This window comes from Gorilla gorilla, chromosome 18 (assembly GCF_029281585.2).
Source record: "Gorilla gorilla gorilla isolate KB3781 chromosome 18, NHGRI_mGorGor1-v2.1_pri, whole genome shotgun sequence".
In the NCBI taxonomy this organism is placed as follows: Eukaryota; Metazoa; Chordata; class Mammalia; order Primates; family Hominidae; genus Gorilla; species Gorilla gorilla.
In genome coordinates this window covers 8,865,749-8,874,697 of record NC_073242.2, presented here as the reverse complement: position 1 = coordinate 8,874,697, position 8,949 = coordinate 8,865,749, and the positions used below count along the sequence as shown (strand labels likewise).

Genomic DNA, 8,949 nt, shown 5'->3' with positions numbered 1-8,949 from the left:
ATTCCTTCTTCTTCTGCCTGCCTCTCCTCAATAAGATAAGGGCTTTTTAAGGCTTCCACCAAACTCCTTCCACCACCCTCTTAGTTTTGCTGAGAAATGTTCTAACTGGAGCTATTGGGTATTTCTGTTTTAATGAAAACAATTCAATGCCATGTTTCTGCCTTATGTGTTGAAACCACCCTCTTTCTCTGGATTGAGTAATGCACTGAAGCTTTCCAGATTTAACCAATAAGCTCACTTGCAAACAGCAGAAACACAATTCAAACCAGCTTACATTAAAATGCTGGCAACTTATGTACCCCGCAAGTTTGAGGGGACGGTCCTAGTGCACTGGATTTCTCGCCGGGCCTTAGCTGCCTCCCTGCGGGGAAGGGCTCGGGACCTGCAGCCAGCCAGGCCTGAGCCTCCCCGCCATGGGCTCCTGCGCTGCCCGAGCCTCCCCGACGAGCGCCGCCCCCTGCTCCATGGCGCCCAGTCCCATCGACCACCCAAGGGCTGAGGAGTGCGGGCGCATGGCACAGGACTAGCAGGCAGCTCCACCTGCGGCCCCAGTGCGGGATCCACTGGGTGAAGCCAGCTGGGCTCCTGAGTCTGGTGGGGACTTGGAGAACCTTTATGTCTAGCTAAGGGATTGTAAATACACCAATCGGCACTCTGTATCTAGCTCAAGGTTTGTAAACACAGCAGTCAGCACCCTGTGTCTAGCTCAGGGTTTATGAATGCACCAATCAACACTCTGTATCTAGCTAATCTAGTGGGGAGGTGGAGAACTTTTGTGTCCACACTCTGTATCTAGCTAATCTAGTGGGGATGTGGAGAACTTTTGTGTCTAGCTCAGGGATTGTAAACGCACCAATCAGCACCCTGTCAAAGCAGACCAATCAGCTCTCTGTAAAACCAACCAATCAGCTCTCTGTAAAATGGACCAATCAGCAGGATGTGGGTGGGGCCAGATAAGGGAATAAAAGCAGGCTGCCCCAGCCAGTAGTGGCAACCTGCTGAGGTCCCCTTCGACACTGTGGAAGGTTTGTTCTTTGGCTCTTTGCAATAAATCTTGCTGCTGCTCACTCTTTGGGTCCACACTCCCTTTATGAGCTGTAACACTCACCACAAAGGTCTGCAGCTTCACTCCTGAAGCCAGCAAGACCACGAACCCACCAGGAGGAAGAAACTCTGAACGCATCCGAACATCAGAAGAAACAAACTGCGGACACGCCCTCTTTAAGAACTGAGACACTCACCGTGAGAGTCCGCAGCTTCATTCTTGAAGTCAGTGAGACCAAGAACCCACCAATTCCGGACAACTAGCTTCAGACTTAGCGGCATCTAGGTTCAAATAATGTCATCAGGGTCCTATGTATGTCTCTCTCTTTATCCCTCAGCTCCACTTTGCTTTATTATCAGACAAGCTTTATCCAGGTGGACACAAGACGGCAGTTCACGGTCTCAAGCCTGGGTACTACACACAGCCCTCAATACCGGCTTAGGAGAAAGCATCTTTCCCACAACCTCTGAGAAAAGACTCACGGAAAGCAGTGATTGGCCCATTCTTAGGATATATCCATTCCTGGACCAATCAATGTGGCCAGCAGGATTGAGTCCTCTGATTGGACAAGGCTGAGTCATGTGACCTCCCTGAACCACATAAACTGAATAATAGTGTTCTGAAAATAGGAGAAAGTGGTTTGCAGAAAAGATGAGGTGCTGGCCTGACCACAGTGCGTGCGCCTTGCTCAACAAACAGAATCTGAAGAATCCAGGAAATCACAAAGGATTCTAAGAGGTCACAAAGACTGATGTTATCAGGCCCCAAAGCTTCTACATGAGTGTCAAGAGAAAAAATACCTTGATCACTCAGGTGTCCTCTCCTCAGTTTTTCTCTGTCCAGGCTTGAAGAACTATAACCATTTCCAAGTTCTAAAAGGACAGGTGGGGAAATTATTTGTTTGTTTTGATTTCAGAAAGATGTGAACTCCAGGATCTCTTGAGAGACTGCCAGGTAAGCAACCCTGTGGTTAAAATTCAGTCTTTGGTCCCACACTCATGATAAATGCAATCATAGCTTCACACATCTGGCATCAAGAAACAGTAATCTTTCAGCAAAAACTCTCGCTTGGTGTATTTTTCTCAGCCTTGTCACAAGACCTTCCAATTTAACCTGAAGACACTCCTGAGTTAGTAGGAAGCTCAACAATATTTCTTCCCTGACAAATCCTTGTACTTCAGCTCCAGCTATCTCTGGGAATGCAAGGTGACTCCTTGTTGGGAAAATACTGCATTTGTCCCTTCCACGGTAATGGGCTGTTGCTCACCATATATAGTGAGATTTTTCCAAGAAAGAGAAATATGTCCCCTTTGCTCCATAACCTAAGAAGAAAATAAAAACCATATTCGCACAAATAGAAGAAGGTTGAATTTTGCTTGTTATTGTCAGCTTGGAGACTACATTGATTACTTCTAGACAAAAAAAAAAAGTTGTTTCTAATATACAGTTACCCTGCATTAAATTTATGTACTTGAGCTTAAAAGAATCCAAGTAAAGTTATCTGTTCTTGTTGTACCTGATTAACCTCAATACACAAATCCCACTAATCAATAGTTAATTAAAAATGTGGCACTACCTCACCCCTATGCAAACATGACCCATCTTGTATATCACTAAGCTAAAAGCCATGCTGGCCATCCTCTAAAGCAACATAGAATTGTCCAGACAAGAAAATAAACATATTTCCAAAATATTTCTATGCAAGGACCTCAAATGTAATGTTTTGACTATACTTGTAACTTGAGGCATCCCAAAGAAGACATCTTGTAACAGCTCATTTTAGGTGTCCATTTGACTGGATTAAGGAATACCTACAGAAAGCGTTATTTGGGGGTGTGTCTATGAGCACTCGGGAGGTGTTTCCAGAGGAGATTTCTGTGAGAGTCTGCGTGGACTAAGGAGGGAAGATCCACTCTCAGTGTGAGTGGGTACCATCCAATCAGTTGAGGACCCTGATAGAACAAAAATAGAAAAAAAGCAAATGTGTCTCTATCTCTTGGAGCTGGGACATACTCTCCTTCTCCTGCCTTTGGACATCAGAACATCAGGCTTCCTGATTTCTGGACTCTGGGGCTTAACACCAGCAGCCCCCTGGGTTCTCAGGCTTTTGTCCTTGGACTGAGAGTTATTACACCATGGTCTTCCAAGGTTCTGAGGCCTTTAGACGCAAGCCAGGCTACCAACATCCCAAGGTCTCCAGCTTGTAGACAGTTTGTCGTGGGACTTCTCAGCCTTCGTAATCACATGAGCCAATTTCCCCAGTAAGTCCCTTCTTGTGTGTCTATTTATACACGATGGGTTCTGCCTCTCTGAAGAACCCTGACCAATACACTCCTCATTTGGTACATAGATCTTCCCAGGTCTTGGAATCACTTCCTCATTGACCATGCTGCCTGTATCCTCTGAATATTTAAGGTTTGTGGAGAGGCTCCCATGGTGATTTGAAGTACTGCGCTTCCATTTTCAAATTTTATGTAGGCTGAGAGCCTGTGAACTCGCCCTCACCCTGATCTCATCTTCACTCATGCCTTCAGAACTACAAACAATCAAGAACAATCAGGCAAAACTGATTTATTTGTCATCTCCTGGGTTGCTGGTAACTCTTGGTGGGTTTCTTTATTTTAACTTCACACTCATTTCTGCTATAACAAAAGCATATATTTTATTGATAAATGCTTTTGTACCCTGGCTTATTCCAAAGAGGACTTGAAATGGATAAGAAAACAGTGCATTGGAAATAGCTTTGTCAGAATTAACCATTTTGTGGATTCAATTCACAGTGATTTCTTCTGGTGGCCGTGTCTGTGCCCCCAACTCCTTCACTTCTTCAGGTAACAGATGCACCCAACCCCACTCTTAGCTGTAGAAGGACTCAAGTTGAGTCCATCGTAGTGTCTCAAACCCCCAGTCTAAGGGTAGAGAAGTAACCCAAGAGAGCCAATTACAACTCTTTCCTGGGAGTTTTCAAACAAGAGCTAGGACAGGGAAGTCCATTTTCTTTCTGGCAACAAAGCCATAGGGATAAATGGCCAGGAGATTTCTGCCAAGATTCTCACCATGTACAAAAATTCCATCTACAGTAGGAGGAAAGAAGCCAGGTTATAGAGATGAGAGGGAGAGAGAAAATGGACAAAAGAAAGCCACCCCATAGTCTAGTTATGTCAACCCACACATTCCCCTTTTCTGATGCAACGAGTTAAACACAGAACCCTGGAAGAAGAGTTGAAGACAAGACACTCATCACTCTGGTCTTTACTGAAGTCAACGTTCAAATGTTTTAACTGATTTAACTGATTCTCTACACCCTACCTAGCTGACAGACCACCCTTCTCTCCTAGAGTTTTCCTCCATAAGAACCAGACTTTCCAAAGAACATGCTGCAATCTAAACAACCAAGAATCTCACCAGCCAAGAAAAAAGGCTGTTGGGCCCTGCGGCCACCCATCCTCCCCAGTTGCAGGCACTGCGGAAGCCTCTGTCCCCACTCCTCTTACCTCTAAGCCAACCCCAGCCCAGGAAACCAGGCCATCGGGAGCACTTGATCACCCCTCTTGTTCTGCCTGGGGTTAGGTGTCTGGAAACACGGGCTTGGCACTAATGGTGGGTGCCATTGCCAATGGGCTACCTAAAGAGAAGCAGCCTCCTGGGAGGCAGGAAAACAAGCTGGCTGTTGTCCAAAGACTCTAGGCAGAAGGAAATAATCTGAGGATCCCAGAGAAGGGAAATTTCGAAGAAGAATGGGGAGAGCCTGCGGGTGCTGTCTGTGAAGATGAGATGTCACTGCAGCCATTGTTGAAGGAACGTGCAGCCTCAGGATAGGCATTGAAGATATCAAACCTTTGGGGAGAAGCAATCCCAGGTGTACCGGGTGTGGTTCCCAGACCCCACCTCACTGCTATAGAATGATTTGTAGTGGTCCTGGGATAAGCCCGGGGACCCACCTGCATGGCCACCAAGCCACAGCCTCCCCAGTCTCTATTAACATAGCTTTCATGCTTGGAGTTCTTTCTGGGTGCCAGGAACTGTGCTGAGAGCTCAGCAAGCATCACAGCATCTAATTCTTGCAATAACCCTGTGAAGCATGGATTCTATTTTTATCTCCATATTACAGATACAACTAAGATTCAGAGAAATTAAGTCACTTTTATCAAGTCAGCGGCACAGCCAGAATCCAGATGACTTCTTTCTGACTCCAAAGCCAGGATGTTCCTCTGCCCAGACTCTCTTGACTTCCCCCAAGAGAGTGGACTCTGTCATCCACACCCACGTCTTCAGGTCCTGATGGAAACATTTCCCTAATTCTCAGACTACCAAAGATCAGAGATGAGCACTGTCTGAAATTGTGGCTGCTGGTCCCACCCACGAGACTGGACCACCTTGGAGATGATCCCCAGCCCCAAGCTTGCTCTCATCCTCCATGTGCTCTTGCACAGTAATTCAGAATGCCAGGATTAACTGCCATCTCATTGAAGCTGATGACTCAGTTTCTCCAACCCCACTCTGCTTAGTCTCCCTGCTTTTCCCCTTCAACCCATCCCAAGGAGACCAAAAATGCCTCATGGCCAAACCCACCCACATACTGACAAAGGGTCAGAGTTGCCCATCTTGAGTTCGGAGCCAAGGTCTGAGTAATGGGCACCAAGGGGAGCACACTTTGGCTTGATTCCAACAAAATGTAAATACAGAGCAGAGGAGAAATGAGGAGGGCCAGCCCTGAGGCTGCAGCAGGTCCCACAAATGACAAATGCTGTACACTTATGTCAGGAAGCCAAGGCTATAAAAGCCACAAGTGAATTAGGATGGAGTCCAAAGTGGTGATGTCATGTGAGAACATCTTCACAGTGTCGCTGCCTGGGAATGGGGCTGGCACTTGTGTCCAGGACAGCCAGAGATCTCAGACCCTGATGGAGCCTCCCACTGGGAAAAGAAGACAGAGAACAAGCAAAAATGAACTCTGGAGTCACTGCTTCTCTCAAGGAAATCAGGGTGGCTGGGGAACATGAGGAAGCCAGGGTGGCATGTGTTGGTCTGTGGCTGACATCCCCATTAGCAACCTGATCTGTCTTGGAGAAGTCTTTGGCAGGGTGCAAATCCCGAGCCCATTCTCCACCACCAGCTCCACTCTCCAGATACTCATGAAACCAAAGGGACCAGATCTTCCCTGGTACCACGGGAGGGAACGAAAGACCTGGGCTCAGCCAGTCAGATGTTTGCTACCAGAGTTTTGACTCTCAAAAGAGAGTTGCAAAGATGGAGTCAGCTCTATCCCTGCCTGGATAGCTCCCACCAGATGGCTCCAACCCTCCCACATTCCTCCTGCCCATTCCTTAAGCCTGATCTTACAGCTGATCATCTGTGAGCCCCCAAAAGCCTTCTAGGAAACTCCCTCCTCCCTTCATAAATAGGATTAGCTGCTGTGGCTTGCAGCCAAGAATCCTGACTGATATACACTTCCTTTTGTTTGTGTTTTGTTTTCAGAGCCAGCAGCCCCAAGGATACTTCAAACAGTGGGCACTGGTGCAATTCTATAAAAAGAAACCAGAAACCATTTAGATGTGTGTCAGGAAGAAGCTCTTCCAGTTGCTTGAGGAAAGATGCAAGATAGCAAGGTATCGCCTGAAGCCCAGATTTGGGATCTAAGTCCTCTGTTTCATATCTCAGGGCCTTTGCATATATTTTTCCCTGGTCTTTTCATTGGCTAAAGCCCACCCATCATCCAGGTCTCAGCCTAAATGTCACTTCCTCTGAACAGCTATCATAATTGGTCATGATATGTTGACTTGTCTATTTGTTTAAGGTCCTTATACCCCCATTAGACTGTAAGCACCAGAAGGGAGGGAACAGGGCTGTTTTGCTCACTTGCCACTCCCCAGTGCCTGGCATAGCCTGGCATGTAACTGGCATTCCATAAATATTTGTAAAGGAATTCACAATTCATGGGATGCAATCACCCATCCAGTGGATATCTTCATGGCACCCATGAGGTGGACGCTATTATTATCATCCCTGTTTTACAGGTGGGAATCTGAGAAACAAGGAGTTTAAGGATTTTGCCATAAGTCACCTAGAAGACGCAGGGTGAGGAAGGGATTTGAACCTGAGCATACTGACTCCAGTGCCCTCTTAGTTGCTCCATGGAGCAGGGGCTTTATGCAAAGTAGAGGTTCTGATCATCTACTGTTGCATAATAAACCAAAATTTAGTGGTTTAAAAAACGCATCATTTGTTCTGCTAATAAATCTGTATTTTGGGCAGGGTTCAAAGGAAAGGGTTCATTTCTGTTCTTCCCAGCAACAAATGGGGAGTCTTCCCCAGGGCCTGGAGGAACCACTCTCTAGGTGAATCTTTTTTTTTTTTTTTTTTTTTTTAGATGGAGTCTTGCTCTGTCACCCAGGCTGCAGTGTAGTGGACAGATCTTGGCTCATTGCAGCCTCCACCTGCCAGGTTCAAGCAATACTAGATACCCCTGTGCCTCAGCCTCCTGGTTAGCTGGGATTACAGGCATCTGCCACCATGCCTGGCTAATTTTTGTATTTTTGTAGAGACAGGGTTTCACCATACTGGCCAGGCTGGTCTCGAACTCCTGACCTCAAGTGATCCACCAACCTCGGCCTCCCAAAGTACTGGGATTAAGGGTGTAAGCCACCATGCCCTACCAAGGTGAATCTTTCATACGGCTGAAGAGTTGATGCCGGTGTCAGCTGAAAGCTTAGCCAGGGCTGTGCACCAGAGGGCCTTGGTTCCTCTCCACAGGGGTCTTGCCTCGGGCTGCTTGGGCTTCCTCACAGCATGGTGGCTATGTGCCAAGAATGAGAGAACCATGAGAAAGTTGCACAGCATCTTCTAACCTGGCCCTTGAAGTCTCATAGAGCCACTGCTGTAAGCAGGACGAGCCACAGACAAAACCTCTCAGACACCGAGTTGTAGAAGGAAGGGCTTTATTCAGCTGGGAGCATTGGCAAGCTACTGCCTTAAAATCCGAGCTCCCCAAGTGCAATTTCTGTCCCTTTTAAGGCCTCACAACACTAAAGATTTCACATGAAAGGGTCGTGATTGATGTGAGCAAGCAGGCAGTATGTGACAGGGGCTGCATGCACCAGTGGTCAGAGAGAACAGGGCAGGGAGTTTCACAATGTTCTTCTAAAAACTGTCTGGAATCTGTGAATAACATAGGTTTCTAAGTTATCAGTTGATTTTTAACTACTGGGTTTAGGCCAGGCAGGCCCAGGCCTGGTTTCAGGCCTGGCGCCGGGCTGCCTGTCTTTGGTTTTATTTCCTTGTTTTTTCTTAAAACAGGTACTGAGTATAAAACAATATGAGAGGGTCTCTCTCTTCCCTCACTGCCACTACATCTTATTTGTGGAAACGGTCTCAATCCTGCTCAGATTCAAGAGGAGATTTGTACTTCACCTCTTGATGGGGGTGAGACAAGCTTCTAGAAGAGCCCACAGGATGGGAGATGATATTTTGGCCATCTTCAGAGAACACAGTTTGCCTCAGCAAACAGCATATTGTATGACTTCACCAGGCTGTCCTAACTTACAAATCCCACTTAAAAATTACCACCCCTGGGAACCCCATTGCAAGTTTAGAAAAATCACTGGACTCATGAGGTCAGGAGATCGAGACCAACCTGGCTAACATGGTGAAACCCTGCCTCTATTAAAAATGCAAAAAATTAGCTGGATATGGTGGCACGTGTCTTTAGTCTCAGCTACTCGGAAGGCTGAGGCAGGAGAATCGCTTGAACCCAGGAGGGGGAAGTTGCAGTGAGCAGAGACTGCGCCACTGCACTCCAGCCTGGGTGACAGAGTGAGATTCCTTCTCAAAAAAAAAAGAAAAAAAGAAAAAAAATCACTGGACTCAAAGAAAAGAACGTAGGAAAAGTCAATGCCACTGGTGGA

The 8,949-nt window shown here is 46.7% G+C and overlaps 1 long non-coding RNA gene across 1 annotated transcript; it reads left to right on the top strand.

Moving 5' to 3' along the window:
* Positions 1–1,145: 1,145 nt before the first annotated feature.
* Positions 1,146–8,726, top strand: LOC129527545 (uncharacterized). Its single transcript, XR_008672537.2, has 3 exons — positions 1,146–1,999; positions 6,524–6,654; positions 8,342–8,726. It is a non-coding gene; the product is annotated as an uncharacterized lncRNA (long non-coding RNA).
* The last annotated feature ends 223 nt before the right edge of the window (positions 8,727–8,949 follow it).